Source organism: Mustela nivalis, assembly GCF_964662115.1.
Source record: "Mustela nivalis genome assembly, contig: HAP1_SCAFFOLD_521, whole genome shotgun sequence".
Taxonomy (NCBI): domain Eukaryota; kingdom Metazoa; phylum Chordata; class Mammalia; order Carnivora; family Mustelidae; genus Mustela; species Mustela nivalis.
Genome location: NW_028136137.1, coordinates 123,529 through 141,262, shown reverse-complemented (window position 1 = coordinate 141,262; position 17,734 = coordinate 123,529).

Genomic DNA, 17,734 nt, shown 5'->3' with positions numbered 1-17,734 from the left:
AGCATCACCTTGATCCCAAAACCAGACAAGGATCCCATCAAAAAAGAGAACAGCAAACCAATATCCTTGATGAACACAGATGCGAAAATTCTCACCAAAATAGTAGCCAATAGGATTCAACAGTACATTAAAAGGATTATTCACCACGACCAAGTGGGATTTATTCCAGGGCTATAAGGTTGGTTCAACATATGCAAATCAATCAATATGATACAACGCATTAATAAAAGAAAGAACAAGAACCACATGATACTCTCCATAGATGCTGAAAAAGCATTTGGCAAAGTGCAGTGTCCCTTCCTGATTAAAACTCTTCAAAGTGTAGGGATAGAGGGCACATATTATCAATATTATCAAAGCCATCTATGAAAAACCCACTGCAAATATCATTCTCAATGGAGAAAAACTGAATACTTTTCCGCTGAGGTCAGGAACACGGCAGGGATGTCCGTTATCACCACTGCTATTCAACATCGTACTAGAAGTCCTAGCCTCAGCAATCAGACAACAAAAAGAAATTAAAGGCATCCAAATTTTGCCAAATTGGCAAAAGAGAAGTCAAACTATCCCTGCTTGCAGACGATATGACACTGTATGTGGAAAACTTAAAGGACTCCACTCCAAATCTGCTATAACTTGTATAGGAATTCTGTAAAGTGTCAGAATATAAAATCAATGCACAGAAATTGGTTGCATTTTTTTTAAGCCAACAAGACTGAAGAAATAGAAATTAAGGAGTGAATCCCATTTACAATTGCACTCAAAACCCTAAGATACCTAGGAATAAACCTAACCAAAGAGACAAAGAATCTATACTCAGAACTCTAAAGTGAGTACTCATGAAAGAAATTGAAGAAGACACAAAGAAATGGAAAAATGTTCCATTCTCCTGTATTGGAAGAAATGTATTGTGAAAATGTCTATGCTACCTAAAGCAATCTACACATTTAATGCAATCCCTATCAAAATCTCATCCATTTTTTTTCCAAAGAAATGGGACAAATCATCCTAAAATATATATGGAACCAGAAAATACCTCGAATAGCCAGAGGAATATTGAAAGAGAAAGCCAAAGTTGTTGGCATCACAATTCCAGACTTCAAGCTCTATTACAAAGTTGTCATCATCAAGATGGTAGGGAACTGTCCCCAAAACAGACATAGATCAATGGAACAGAATAGAGAGCCCAGAAATACACCCTCAACTCTATGGTCAACTAATCGTCAACAAAGCAGGAAGGAATGTCCTATGGAAAAGAGACAGCCTCTTCAACAAATGGTGTTGGGAAAATTGAACAGCCACATGCAGAAAAATGAAGTTGGACCATTTCCTTACACCATACATGAAAATAGACTGGAAATGGATGAAGAAGCATAATGTGAGAAAGAAATCCATCAAAATCCTTGAGGAGAGTACAGGCAGCAACCTCTTTGACCTCAGCAGCAGCAACTTCTTCCTAGGAACATCGCCAAAGGCAAGGGAAGCAAGGGCAAGAATGAACTCTTGGGATTTCATCAGATCAAAAAGCTTTTGCCCAGCAAAGGAAACAGTTAACAAAGCCAAAAGATGACTGTCAGAAGTTATCTGGGAGAAGATATTTGCAAATGACATACCAGGTAAAGAACCAGTATCCATCCAAAATCTATAAAGAGCTTATCAAACTCAACACCCTAAAACAAATAATCGAATGAAGAAATGGGCAGAGGACATGAACAGACATTTCTGAAAAAAATACATCCAAATGGCCAACAGACACATGAAAAAATGCTCCACATCACTCGGCATCAGGGAAATACAAATCAAAACCAGAATGAGATACCACCTCACACCTTTCAGAATGGCTAAAATGAACAAGTCAGTCAATGACAGATGCTGGCGAGGATGTGGAGAAAGGGCAACCCTCCTACACTGTACGTGGGAATGCAAGCTGGAGCGACCACTCTGGAAAGCAGCGTGGAGGTGCCTCAAAAAGCTGAAAATAGAACTAGCCTATGACCCAGTGATTGCAGTACTGGGTATATACCCTACAGATACAAACGTGGCATTCTGAAGGGGCACATGCACCCAAATGTTCATAGCAGCAATGTCCACAATAGTTAAACTATGGAAAGAACCTAAATGTCCTTCAACAGATGAATCAATAAATAAGATGTGGTATATATGTACAATGGGATACTATGCAGCCATCAAAAGAAATGAAATCCTGCTATTTGTGATGACGTGGATGGAACTAGAGGGTATTATGCTTGGCGAAATAAATCAATCTGAGAAAGACAACTATCATATGATCTCCCTGATATGATGAAGTGGGGATGCAACATAGGCGGTTTCGGGCGTACGAAAAGAAAAATAAAAGAAGATGGGATTGGGAGGGAGACAAACCATAAAAGACTGAATCTCACAAAACAGACTGAGGGTTGCTGGGGGGAGGTGTGTTGGGAAAGGATGGTGGGGGTATGGATATTGGGGAGGGCAGGTGCTATGGTGAGTGATGGTGAGTGCTGTGAAATGTGTAAACCTGGTGATTCACAGACCTGTACCCCTAGGGATAAAAACACATTATATGTTTATAAAAAATTTTTTTAAAAATAATTTAAAAAATCCATTAAAGAAAAACCACATATTGCAAGCCCAGAGCTAATCTCATATTCAATCAAAAAAGTTTGAAAGTTTTCCCCTTAAAGATCAGAAAAAAGACAAGTGTGTCCACTTTCACTACTCTCATTTGACATAGTACTGGATGTCCTAGCCAGAGAAACAAGGAACACAAAGAAATAAGAGACTCCAAAAAAAAAAAAAAGGAAGAAGTAAAATTTTCTTTTTTTGGATAACATGAACTTACATGTTAAAAAATCCTAAAAACTTCACAAAAAAAATTTGAATAAACAAATTTAGTAAAGCCGCCAAATACAAGATCAATATATAAAAGACAAGAATTTTGTTTTGTTTCATTTTTTTTAATATGGAATTCTTCCCTGTTTTTCATATCATCCAAAGTAAGCAAAAGACAGGAGCATTTTAACACTCTAATGATGAACTACCTGAAAAAATAAAGAAAACAATCTAATTCACAATAGCATCAAAAATAATAAAATACTTAGGAATAGATTTAACTAAGAAGATGAAAGATCTGTACTCCATAAACTATGACATTGATAAAGAAATTGAAGGAGACACAAATGGAAAGATAGCTCATATTTATGAATGGTAAGAATTAACATTGTTAAAATGTCCATACTACCGAAAACCATCTGTAAATCCAATTCCTATCAAAAATCCAATGTTAGGGGCGCCTGGGTGGCTCAGTGGGTTAAGCCGCTGCCTTCGGCTCAGGTCATGATTCCAGGGTCCTGGGATCGAGCCCCGCATCAGGCTCTCTGCTCAGCAGGAAGCCTGCTTCCTCTTCTCTGTCTGCCTGCCTCTCTGCCTGCTTGTCATCTCTCTCTGTCAAATAAATAAATTAAAAATCTTTTAAAAATCCAATATTATTTTTTACAGAAGTAAGTAAAGAATCCTACAATTTATATGAGACCATAAAAGACAACAAATAATCAAAGCAGTTCTGAGAAAGAATGAAGAAGAGAAATTACACTTCTTGATTTGAAACTATACTACAAAGCCCTCATGCTCAAAACAATAAAGTATACTGGCATAAAAACAGACCAATAAACAAGTAGAACAGAAATAAATCCTTTCATACAGTCACCTAATATTTGACAGGGGCCAACATATGTAATGGGTAAAGATAGTCTGTTCAAAAATGATATTTAAAACTGAATAGTCACATAAACAGTATGAAACCGGAACCTTATATCACTCATAAGTCTTAACTTGAAATAGATTAAAGACTTAAAGGTGATGCATGAAACTACATTTCCTAAAGGAAAACATAGGAAAAATTCTCCTTGACATTGGTCTTGCCAATAGTTTTTTGGATACCAGACCAAAAACACAGGAAAAAAAGCAAAAATAAATAAATCGTATTACATCAAACTAAAGTGTCTGCATTGCCAAAAAAAGAGAGAGAGAGAGAGAATGAAAACACAATCCACAGAATGTAAGAAAATACTTACAAATCTTATATCTGAAAAGAGGTTAATAACCAACAGATACAAATAGAAAAAATATATATAATTAAAAAAATAGCAAAAGGATCTCAATAGACTTTTTTTTTTTTCAAAAAAGTTATATAAATGACCAACAGGAGCATTAAAAAGTGCTCAACGTAAAAAACTCAGGGCAAAGTCATTATGATGTTGTTGTTGTTGTTTACCTCTGAAAAACACAGCAAGATATTACTACTTATTAGAATATATACTACCAGAAATTGAAACTAACAAATTTTGGTAAATATTGGGGAAAATGCACTGTGATAGGGATATAAATTTGTATGGAAAACAGTATGGAGATTATTCATATTATTAAAAGTAAAATTACCATATGATTCAGTAATCCCACTTCTAGGGATATATCTAAAGGAAACGAAGTCACAGGTCAAAGACATATCTGCACTCTTATGTTTATTATCACATTATTAACTCTAAGCAAGAGATGGAAATAACTTCAGTATCCATTAATGGATGAATGAATAAACTAAGTATGGTAAATATATACTATGGAATACTACTTACCCATGAAAAATTAAGAAATACTGCCATACAACAGCATGGATGGATCTTGAATGTGTTATTCTAAGTGAAATTTTTCAAAGATTTTATATATTTTTTAAATTTATGTATTATGATATCCCTTACATACAGAATCTGAGGAAAAGGCAAACTAATGGAAACTTAGAGTTGAGTTGACAAGGGGTGAACCTGGGGTGGAGTAAGGTGGTCAAAGGGTGCAAACTTGCAACTATAATACGAAAAAGTTCTGGGGATCTAATGTACAGCATGATGATCATAGTTAATAAAATATACATACTTTTTTTTAATTGTGCTTCCCTTTATTAAACTTTGCATATATCACATTATTACAAGTTGAAAGTTTATAGCAATCTTGTATAAAAGAGGTCTGCTGCCACCATTTTTCTAACAACATTTGTTCATTTTGTGTCTCTCTGTCACATGTTGGTAATTCTTGCAATATTTCAAGTTTTTTCATTATTATTGTATTTGTTATGGTGATCTGTGATCAGCAATTATGACCCACTGAAAACTCAGAACTAGTTTACTTAAGGTATATACATTGTTTTTCTTTTAAAACATAATGATTTGAACAGTACAGTATAGTGTTTATTTTTTATATGCACTGGGAAACATAATTTTTTATATGCACTGGGAAACCAAAAAAAAAAATAATAATAATTTGACTTAGTTTATTGAGATAATCACTTTATTGAGGCAGTCTGGAACAAAACCCACAAGACCTCTGAAGTTTATCTCTACTATACTATATACATAGAAGTTGCTAAGAGAGTAGATCATAAATTCCTTATGATACATGCATAAAAAACAGTGGCAACTATACGAGATAGTAGATGTATTAACATTTTTATGCACATTATATTGCAATAAAGATGTATACCGATTTATCAAATTGTACAAAATTTACACAATGTTAAAAGTTTGCAATGTTATAAGAAATCATTTCTTAAATTTACAAATTATAATATGTCGATTTTTTTTCAATAAAGCTGGCAAAAACTTTTTGTAGAATTAATCTATTTTTCAAAAAAGGAAGTAAGGAAGTAGAAACTGCAACTAACTCTGAAATAATAGAATATAAAATCCATTTTCGTTATATACACTGTGACAAACACTATTACTTAGTTTACAATGAAGGAGTACTTATGAAGCATGAAGGATGGTCTATAAATAAGGCTGAAAGAGCTCAGTTTTAAGGTTTAAATTTAAAATCTTCTTTTGAAATACTAAACTGACCACCCAGTTTTCCAAACATAAATGTCTTAACTGCATGAATTTATTTCATACAACTCTATAATCTAGTTTCATAAGAAAGCAGCATGCAAATTTTGAATAAGACAGACTTGCTTAAGTTTCTTTATGTTCAACAGTAAAGGATACTTCCCTAACAATAAATAGAAGAAAAATCAGCATATTTATTATGATAATTATTATTCATAATGAGATTCATATTGAATTAGGGACTACATATCCTCAGAGGGGGTAACGTAAAATGAAATTTATTTTGGTAAATGTGTCTATGAATAGTCAATACAATGCCTCAATATAGATGAATATTACTATTTTGAACAATTTAATTACTATTATTAGAATTATTATAAGTATAAAAATAGCTATCATTTTAGCATGGAATATGAGACTCTCATGCTCCATGCTTCATCACATCCGCACAACAACTCTGCATAATAAGTATTATCATCACCATTTCATGGGTGAAAAAACTGAGGCTAACACATTTAGATAACTGGTTTATGATTACATGGCTAGTAAAGATGCATCACACTAATTTAGGCTTTATGATTTCAGAATTGTACTCTTTTCACTGCACATTCTATTACTCTGTAAATACTTGGCCTGTTTTCATTTAGTTCTTTAATTTTATTCATGTGGTGATGGCTTAAAGCTTCATTTAAAGGAAGCTTAAAAAATTCATTTAACCAAAAGCTCCCAAGAATTAAAAATGTCATGGATCTAATGTAGACATGGATATCATTAGTTAATGGGTAACTATATATTTTCCACTCTAGTGAGATAACAATCAGAGTATTTTTCTAAGTTTTAGTCTCTCAGTGTTAAAAAGGACTTTGTTAAAATAGAAATATTTAGACAAAGGTGATCAAAAGTCTGGATCAGGTCACCTTAAGATAAATATTAGGAAACTGAGGAAACAAATGGAGATTTGAACACTGAGCTATGATATAATGAATGGTTTCAAGTATTTAGTAGAGTATAGAAAAGCCCTTTAAAGCCTGGTCTTAGACTAGCCTTGCAGCTTCTGGGATATCTGTCCATCTATCCTCTATCTATCTAGATATAAATTTGAAAACTTTTTTAACTTAAAGATTTTGAGAAATAGAACATAATCAGCACCATAGAAGATCTGTTTATGATAACAACCTAGCCCCTCCTCCTAGTTTGTTAATATTCTCTCTTATTTAATGTAACATTGTGCAAATAGACCACTACTGATCTGCCGTTATGAATAAAATAGCTATAATCATCTGTTTGCATATCCTGGTGAAAATATTCATTTAGTTCCATGTTGTATTTCTAGGAATGGACCAAATCTTTATTTTTATTTTTAAGTTTTCTAAATATTGTCCAACCTACCTCAAATGTTTTTATTATGGGCACTTTCATTCTTTCACATTCTTGCAAGACAATTTTACTGTTGCCCAATATGGTAAGTGTGTAATAGTATGTCATTTTAGGTTTTAATTCATTTTTAATTTAATTTAATTCCAGATTCATAATAAAGATAAACAGTTTTTATATATGAGTGGCCATTTGGATTACACTTTCTGTAAAGTACATGCTCAAATCTTTTGATATCTTAACATTGTGTCATACTGACTTCTTTAATAGTAGATTTTCTGAATGAACTTTTAGCTGTGTAGGTCTTCTCTATTTTATTTAGAACTTGTTTTCATTTCAAAATCGTTATATTTATTTTCATAATCTGCTTTTATTTTGCTTTGTCTATTATCTATCTATCTATTTATTTGCAAGCAAGAGAGAGTGAGCAAGTGAGAGCGCAGGGAGGGATAGAAAAAGAAGGGAAAAAAATCTTAAGCAGGCTCCAGGCTCAGCACAGAGCCCAACTCTGGGCTCTATTTCACAACCCTGACATCATGACCTGAGCCAAAATGAAAGAAATAAAATAAAATTAAGGTGTTAAAAAAAAAAAAGAACAAGAATTGGAGGTTTAATTAAGTGAGCCACCCAGGCACCTCTGTGGTATCTTAAATTAGCTGTCATTTCTTTAAAGTTCTAGAGTATCCATTTGGTTCATTTATAAAACCTTTCTCAATATCATTTTTAGTTTCAGTTTTTTGTTCAATTTGCTTCCCCTCTCATTTCTTTGAGCAGAGTACTCAAGCCATTTTACAATCTTTATTGATCATTTTAACATCATACTTAATCCCATTTTGTCTATCAAATCTTGTTAATGGTTTTTCTTTGTGCGCTTTGTTACATTTTTCTATGTTCAAGACATTATATTTGAAACTCTTATTGAGTAGGGATAATTAAGAGCTATAATAATGGTATGGTCCTCCTTGGCAGGATTTTCTCTTATATCTGAGACTCTACAAGACAATCCTACTCCAAATTCAGTGATTGACTTTCTCAGTTTACACAGAAGGCAAGGTAGGCTATAGTCTTATTTCTGCTTCTCCTTGTGCTTTGGGGATCTCAACTTAAATTTGGGTTGTTCCAAAGTCCTCAAATTTGATTGCTGCTGGATTATGAATTTTGTTTCTCTAGTATCAAGAGTCTATTAACAACACAGCTCAGTGTGTTTTAGCAGTTTCAAATGCTCTCATAGCTAAAATGGCTTCAGGGCATATATCTCTAGGCTCTCATTGTATTTCGTATTTTGGCCCAGTAATCCCACACTTAATTTTTATAATCATTCTGATATTTTTAATTTTAAAAGCTATTTTGTCTGGATTTTTAGTTGTCTTAAGTAGGAGTTTTTAGATCACCATTACTAGAAGCAACAACAAATATACATGAAAATGTCTGTAGTAGTTTATCACATTTTTATGGCTTTGAACTTCCATAAGCTGAGGCATCCTTCTCTAATCACTTAGGCAAACTCCAATTTACCCTTTCAAACAACACAAGAATTGCTTTATTTAAGAACATGTTCAGGGATGACTCTTCCCAACTGTTCTTACCAACATTCCCACACACTCTTTGCTACCCACACCTTGTTTCTGAACTTTCATTAGGTATATCAGCGTGACCAGAATTTTGCTCTATTGTATTTTTGTCCTTTAGAGCTTTAATTAAATATGAATTCCATAGAAAGTCTGTCCCTTTTCTTTCAAACCTGGGTTAGTTATTACTTCTCATTCTTTGTCAGAAGTTACTTTATTAGAGAAACTTATGGCTCTATTGTGACTTTGGAGCCTTTACAGTTTTTTGACTGGAAAAATCACCCATCCCTGAGATTTTTACGCAGCTTCCTGGCTGATATTATTCAGAAATCTGTTCAAAACAGACTTTTTCAGGGAGGCCCTTTCAGACCACTCAGTTAAAAAGCCTCTTCTCAATCACTGCTCTTTTAAAAATGTGCTTATTTAGTTCAAATATGCATCACTATTAAAGAAAAACCAGTACGATTTTTTTTTTAAAGTTGGCTTACCTATTATCTATCTCTCCCATTAAAATGATTCCTCTGTGCTGGGGTTTTTTTGTGCTCATCTTAGGCCAGACACTCAATAAATTGTCTCTGAATGATTGAATTGTTTGACTCCCTTGCTAGATTCTCAACTTCATGAGGCCAAGGATTGTTCTATTCAGTCCTTCTTTACCCTCAATGTCTGTTATATTGCAGTCACTTACCTGACTAATGGGAAAAATCACAGAAAGAAAGAGTTAAAACTACAGAAAAACCCTGTAGGTTCAATAACACAAAGCTTTCTAAAATTATTTAGCCCAGGAATTGAATACTGGCTGCACTTTTGATTTTTTTTAAATGGTATTGAATTTAATTTAAATGGAAATACTTGAATGGTAGAATAATAAAAAAAATTATAAAAGCAACTTGCTCCTTAAAGTAAGAATTATATAGGGCATCTCTTCTAGAAGCAAAATTTTCAAATGTCAAACATCTGAAAGCATAGAAGGAGAAGTAAGAGTGTGAATTGTACTTCAATGCTCTTTTCTTTATATTCAGCTAACAGCTTCATTCACACCTTTCCAATTTTTTCAACTCTTTTGACAAAGCCTTCAGAGGAGTTACTGCTCATGACAACCATCACAGCCTAACAGGAGAAATTTTATAAAGAAAAATAATAGCATGTTTTTCCCAAGTTGTTAAGGATATGGTGAAGCTCTGTCGGATTCAAAGGAGGAATGTGCAATACCATGCTATATATCATAATAACTTATTTTAATAGTGGCTTTGCAATTTTTCAGATATATCCATTTACTGAAACCACTATCAAATAAACAAAACAAACAAATTAACAGGAGTTCGAGACAGAAGTTATCTAATCTAAAAATAGCACAGAATACACAACACATATCCCAAGTACTACTATAGGTTTCAAGTAATAGTCAAAACAATAGTAAAAATGATTCAGACCCTACCAGTCAAATCATAAATGGGACCTTAACTGTAAATCCTTATCTTTAGATCAAAGCGGGTAATTGGGTGCTGAAGATACATTCTAGAACTAATATGTTATAGAACTCCTCTGAAATGAGTCATTTATTCCATCACTTTTCCTGCACAGCTGCTGACCCATGTTTTGGTTCCTGGAAATAGCTGCTACCCTGTCATACTTCTTAAAAGCACATATATTGATAACTCTACTCATTCCTCCATTCCTCTGTGACTGTCACTGTGTTAAAATGTGGAGTCAGCTGACTCACTTGTGGTGGTAATAAAGTAGATGAGTTTGCAAAGTATTTTGTTATTTCTAAAAATGCAAAAACCAAATTACATTGAAATCATAAAGGGTGTTTCAGGGAGAGCTGTAGGATGTGGTTTCTTGTGTAATCCACAGAGATTAGCTCCAACACATATTTAAACTCTCCTCTAGGAGCAACCTTAGTGGTAAAGCAAGAAGATAAACAGATGTATACACACCCTGGCACAAAAGTATCACTTATGTTTGGCTTCCTAGTCTCCTCATGTTCCTTATTTATCTTAACTTCTCTCTGAAATCAGGGAACACAGAATCTCAATCAGTTGACATTTTTCTACTGAATTACCCAATAGTCTGATCATGCCCCCTAAGACTTTTTTAAATTATTTCACTCATAATCCCAAATCTGCTTTGCTTCCTCATCTTAGTACACTGTAATTTGATTTCAAAATGAGGACAGTTGTCAGTAATGCCACATTCATTAATCTATTTTACAATTCCATGTACTTATAACTATGAAGATATGTTAATAACATCCATTCCAATAAGCCACCCTAAATTGATTATCATGAAACAAGACCTCAAGAAAGAGAATTCAAAATCATCCATGTATTTGCAACTTATTGCAATAAAGCCTTTATCAATAGACTTCCCTGTGCACATGGTGGTCAAATTGCTGGTGAAAACCAGCCAGATCTATTACAAGCTTTCTCATGGCTTCTAGGTAACCCAAGTGAGCCTTTATTGATACTGGGAAGGGATAAAGCAGGGAAGGGATAAACAGTGGTGTAAGACTTGGCTAGACAAAAGTAATGACTCTCATTACAAAGTGAGTATTTTAAAGCAAAAGAGCCTGTTGGGAATATTGTTTTATAAAATAGTGGGTTTTTTTAAATTAACTTTCAATGAATGCTGTGCTTTCCCAGAGGAGATGCCCTGGCAAAGAGCCTTTCGCTGTATGCGGGTTTCTCCCACTGTGAGATTGGCTCAGGCAAAGAGCAGCAGCAGCCCACAGTACCGACTCTGATTTTCAGCGAATGTTCTGCTTTCACAGAGGCTTTGGGCTTGGAGCGAACCGCACTTCACTGCTGCTTCCTCAGCAAGGCTTCGTTAGCTTCAGGGAAGAAGAGCTGCGGGAGAGCTGGTGCCTTTTGGGCCTTGCTTTCCCGGGCTCCATGTTCGCTTCCCGGTTCACCCTGCCAGGCCGAATTAAGCAGACACAGCCACAACACTGCAGTAGCGTGCGGAGCCTAGGATGGCACCCTATGCACACTACCATCTCCCGGTGTAGGCATCGCTGGCCTTTTACTCTGGCGCTCAGGCGTTCTCGCGGACTAGCCCAGTGCTTTCGCCAGAGGAAAGGAGACGTGACAGGATCCCTGCACACCGCCCATGCACTGTATAGGGAACTTTCGGGGACAGTCCTCACCCATCACCCTATATACCCCATGCCACTTCCAAGCTTCCACATCCTGAAGGAAGACGGCATCTGACTCTGTTATTTCAGGGAGCTGTTTCTGCCAGTTCAGCGTAGGTTCCTGGTGGCTAGCGCATGTCTGCCCCAGGGACAGGTGGCCAAGGAGCTGCTGTCTCCTTGGGCCCAGAGGCTCAGGACAGGCATGTTTTCTGCCCAGACACCTTCTTCATAGTGTAGCACGCGCCCTGCCCTACTCATCCCCTCCTCTCTCCGTAGGAGACAGGCTTCCGTCTCTCTGCACAGGGAGCGGGTGACACTTGTATTTCCAACGGCCGCTGTGCCTGCCAGGGCCGGCTCTCCTGTTTCGCAACCATTTCCAGACCAGAAAGCCAATGGCTCCTGCTCTTCTCCCTGGGCAGCGTGCTGCACCTTCCACAGACATGCTCCTGGGGAGCGCAGTGATAGACGTGTCCCTTTCCTTAAGGCTCTTTCCACAGGCGCAACCGCGCTTCTCTCTCAGGCAGAGGGGGCAAAGAGGATTTCGCTCCATACGGGTATCTTCCACCATGCTGCAGAGACTAGCTCAGGCATTAAGCTGCAGCATCACACACATCCGATTCTGATTTCCCAACGAATGCTGTGCTTTCCCAGAGGGGATGCCCGGGCAAAGGGTTTTCGCTGTATGCGGGTTTCTCCCACCGCGAGACTGGGCTCAGGCAAGCAGCAGAAGAGACCGCAGAATCGACTCTGATTTCCCAGCGACTGCTATGCTTTCCCAGAGGTTTTCAACTTGGCCCGAACCGCACTACACTGCTGTCCTCAGAGTCGTTCGCTCTGTCGCGGCAGGGAAGAAGAAGCGCGGGGGAGCTGGTTCCTCGTGTGCCTTGCTTTCCCGGGCTCCAAGTTCACACCCGGGTTTCAACTTGCTAAGCCGAACTAAGCAGACACAGTCACAGCCCTGCAGCAGCTTGCGTGGCCTAGCATGGCACTCTATGCCTATTACCATCTCCTGGGGTAGGTAAGGCTTTGCCTTTTGCTCTGGCGCTCAGGGAGACTCGGGGTTAGGCCAGTGCCTTCAGCACAGGAGAGAGGTGGCGACAGGATCCCTGAAAACGGCCCGTGCACTTGAATGGGGAACTGTGGTGGACAGTCTCCACTCCTTCCCCGGCACACCCCCTGCCACCCACATCGCTGCCACATCTTGGTGGAAGATGGCATCTGACTGCCCGTTTCTCCATGGGTTTGTTTCTGCGAGTTGCGGGTATGGCACCTGGTGGCAAGCCCAAGTCTGCCCTTGGGACAGGTGGCCAAGGAGATGCTGTCCCCTTGGGACCAGAGGCACAAGACAGGCCTGCATTCTGCCCAGACTCCTTCCTCAGATTATAGCACGCGCCCCTGCCCTAGTCATCCCCTCATGTCTCCTTAGCAGCCTGGCTTCCATCTCTCCGCGGTGACACTTCTTTTGCTTCCGGCCTGCTGTTCGTGCCATGGCAGGCTATCCTGCTTCCCGAGCGTTTCCCAAACCCAAGGCCAAGGGCTCCTTCTCTTCTCCGGAGGTGGCCTGCTGCGCCTTCCCCACACTTGTTCCTGGGGAACGCCGTGACAGACGTGTGCAACCACGCGTCTCTCTCAGGTAAAGGGATGCTAGAGCAAAGAGTATTTCGCTCCATGCGGGTATCTTCCACCGTCTTGCGGAGACTAGCTCAGGCAAGCAGCAGCAGCTTCCCCAAACCCAACTCAGATTTCCAAACGAATGCTGTGATTTCCCATTGTAGAACACAAGGCAAAGAGGCTTTCGCTGTATGCGGGTTTCTCCAGCCGCGAGTCTGGGCTCAGGCAAGCCGCAGTAGCCCGCAGAACATTTCTCAGCGAATGCTGTGCTTTCTCAGAGGCTTTGGCTTGGAGCGAACAGCACTTCGCCGAGGCTTCCTCAGCAAGGCTTCAGTCGCGTCAGGGAAGCAGAGCTGCGGGAGAGCTGGTGCCTTTTGGGCCTTGCTTTCCCGGGCTCCATGTTCGCTTCCCGGGTTCACCCTGCCAGGCCGAATTAAGCAGACACAGCCACAACACTGCAGTAGCGTGCGGAGCCTAGGATGGCACCCTATGCACACTACCATCTCCCGGTGTAGGCATCGCTTGGCCTTTTACTCTGGCGATCAGGCGTTCTCGCGGACTAGCCCAGTGCTTTCCCCCACAGGAAAGGCGACGTGACAGGATCTCTGCACACCGCCCGTCACTGAATAGGGAGCTTTCGGGGACTGTCCTCACCCCATCCCCTTAAACCCCATGCCACCTCCAAGCTTCCACATCCTGAAGGAAGACGGCATCTGACTCCCTGTTATTTCAGGGAGCTGTTTCTGCGAGTTTGGCGTAGGCTCCTGGTGGCTAGCGCATGTCTGCCCCAGGGACAGGTGGCCAAGGCGCTGCTGTCTCCTTGGGCCCAGAGGCTCAGGACAGGCATACTTTCTGCCCAGACTCCTTCCTAAGAGTGGAGCACACGCCCTGCCCTACTCATCCCCTCCTCTCTCAGTAGCAGAAAGGCTACTGTCTCTCTGCACAGGGAGCGGGTGACACTTGTATTGCCACTGGCCGCTGTGCCTGCCAGGGCCGGCTCTTCTGCTTCGCAACCATTTCCAGACCAGAAAGCCAACGGCTCCTGCTCTTCTCCCTGAGCAGCGTGCTGCACCTTCCACAGACATACTCCTGGGGATCTCAGTACTAGACGTGTCCCTTTCCTTAAGGCTCTATCCACAGGCACAACCGCGCTTCTCTCAGGCAGAGGGGTGCTAGGGCAAAGAGGATTTCGCTCCATGCGGGTATCTTCCACCATGCTGTGGAGACTAGCTCAGGCATTAAGCTGCAGCATCACACACATCCGATTCTGATTTCCCAACGAAAGCTGTGTTTCCCAGAGGGGATGCCCGTCAAAGAGGTTTCGCTGTATGCGGGTTTCTCCCACCGCGAGACTGGGCTCAGGCAAGCAGCAGAAAAGCCCGCAGAACCGACTCTGATTTCCCAGCGACTGCTATGCTTTCCCAGAGGTTTCCAACTTGGCGCGAAACGCACTATGCTTCTGCTTCCTCAGCAAGGCTTTGGTCGTTCGCTCCTTCGCGGCAGGGAAGAAGAACCGCGGGAGAGCTGGTGCCTCTTGGGCCTTGCTTTCCCGGGCTCCAAGTTCGCGCCCGGGGTTCACCTTGTTAAGCCGAACTATGCAGACACAGTCACAGCCCTGCAGCAGCTTGCGTGGCCTAGCATGGCACTCTATGCCTATTACCATCTCCTGGGGTAGGTAAGGCTTTGCCTTTTACACCGGCGCTCAGGCAGACTCGGCGTCTAGGCCAGTGCCTTCAGCACAGGAGAGAGGAGGCGACAGAATCCCTGCACACGGCCCGTGCACTTGGATGGGGATGTGTGGGTGACAGTCTCCACTCCTTCCCCGGCACACCCCCTGCCGCCCACATCGCTACCACATCATGGTGGAAGATGGCATCTGACTGGCCGTTTCTCCATGGAGTTGTTTCTGCGAGTTGCGGGTATGGCACTTGGTTGCTAGACCAAGTCTGCCCTTGGGACAGGTGGCTAAGGAGATGCTGTCCCCTTGGGACTAGAGGCACAGAACAGGCCTGCCTTCTGCCCAGTCTCCTTCCTTAGAGTGGAGCTGACGCCCCTGCCCTAGTCGTCCCCTCATGTCTCCTTAGCATTCAGGCTCCATCTCTCCACACAGGGAGCGGGTGAGACTTGTCTTGCCACAGGCCTGCTGTTCGTGCCACGGCAGGCTATCCTGCTTCCCGAGCGTTTCCCGACCCCAAGGCCAAGGGCTCCTTCTCTTCTCCGGGGGCGGCGTGCTGCGCGTTCCCCACATTTGCTCCCGGGGAGCGCGCTGACAGACGTGTGCAACCACGCTTCTCTCTCAGGCAGAAGGGTGCTAGGGCAAAGAGGATTTCGCTCCATGCGGGTATCTTCCACCGTGCTGCGGAGACTAGCTCAGGCATTCAGCTGCTGCATCCCGCACATCCGATTCTAATTTCCCAACGAATGCTGTGCTTTCCCAGAGGAGTTGCCCGGGCAAAGACGCTTTCGCTGTATGCAGGTTTCTCCCACTGAGAGACTGGGCACAGGCAAGCTGCAGAAGAGCCCGAGAACCGACTTCTGATTTCTCAACAAATGCTGTGCTTTCGCAGAGGCTTTGGCTTGAAGCGAACAGCACTTCGCCGCTGCTTCCTCAGCAAGGCTTCAGTCGCGTCAGGGAAGAAGTGCTGCCGGAGAGCTGGTGCCTCTTGGGGCCTTCCTATCCTGGGCTCCAAGTTCACATCCTGGGTTCATTCTGCCAAGGTGAAATAAGCAGACACAGCCTCGACCCTGCAGCAGCGTGCGTGGCCTAGGATGGCACTCTGCTCACAATGCCATCTCTCAGCATAGGCACGGCCGGCCCTTTTACTCTGGCGTTCAGGTGGACAGGGGACTAGGCCAGTGCCTTCTCCATCCTTGAGGAGACGTGAGAGGATCACTGCACACCGCCCGTGCCCTGGAATGCGGAGTAATCGGTAACTGTCCCTGTTTCCCCGGGACACCCCCTGCCTCCGCCAATGCTACCACATCCTGGAGGAAGACGGCATCTGATTGCCCGTTCTTCCAGGAGGTGTTTCTGCGAGTTCAGGGCTGGAAGCTTGGTGGCAAGCCCACGTCTGCCCTCTGGACAGGTGGCCAAGGAGATGCTTTCCACTTGGAACCAGAGGCACAGGAAAGGCCTTCCTTCTGCCCAGACTCCTTCCTCAGATTGGAGCACGTTCCCCGGCCCAATCGCCCCCTCATGTCTCCTTAGCAGCCAGGCTTCGTCTCTCTGCACAGGGAGTGGGTGACACTTGTCTTGCCACCGGCCCGCTGTTCCTGCCAGCTTTGCGACCATTTCCCGACCACAAGGCCAATGGCTCCTTCTCTTCTCCTGGGCAGCTTGCTGCACTTTCCCCAGACAGGCTCCTGGGGAGCCCAGTGACAGACATGTCCCCTTCCTTAAGGCTCTTTCCACAGGCGCAACCACGGTTCTCTCAGGCAGTGGGGATGCCCAGGCAAAGAGGATTTCGCCCCATGCGCGTTTATTACACAGTGCTGTTGGGTCTTGCTCAGGCAAGCAGCAGCAGGACCCCACAGACCCGACTCTGATTTCCCAAAGAATGCTGTGCTTTCCCAGAGGAGATGCCCAGGCAAAGACCCTTTCGCTGTATGAGGGTTTCTCCCGCCGTGCTGCGAATACTAGCCTAAGGCAAGCAGCAACAGCAGCCCACAAAAACGACTCTGATTTCCCAGCGACTGCTATGCTTTCACAGAGGTTTTCAGCTTGGCGCGAACGGCACTTCGCTGCTGCTTCCTCAGCAAGGCTTTGGGTGTTCGCTCTGTCGCATCAGGGAAGAAGCGCTGCGGGAGAGCTGGTCCCTCTTGGTCCTTGCTTTCCCGGGCTCTATGTTGGCACCCTGGGTTCACCCTGCCAGTCCGAACTAAGCAGACACAGCCACAGCGCTGCAGCAGCGTGCGTGGCCTAGGATGGCACTCAATGCACACTACATTCTCCCAGTGTAGGCAACGCTTGGCCTTTTGCACAGGCCCTCACGCCGATTCGCGGACAAGGCCAGTGCCTTCCCCACAGGAGAGGAGAGGCGACAGGATCCCTGAACACCGCCCGTTCACTGGAATGGGGAGCTTTGGGAAATTGTCCCCACTCCTTCCCCGGCAAACCCCCTGCCACCGAAAACGCTGTCACATCTTGGAGGAAGATGGCATCTGACTGCCCGTTT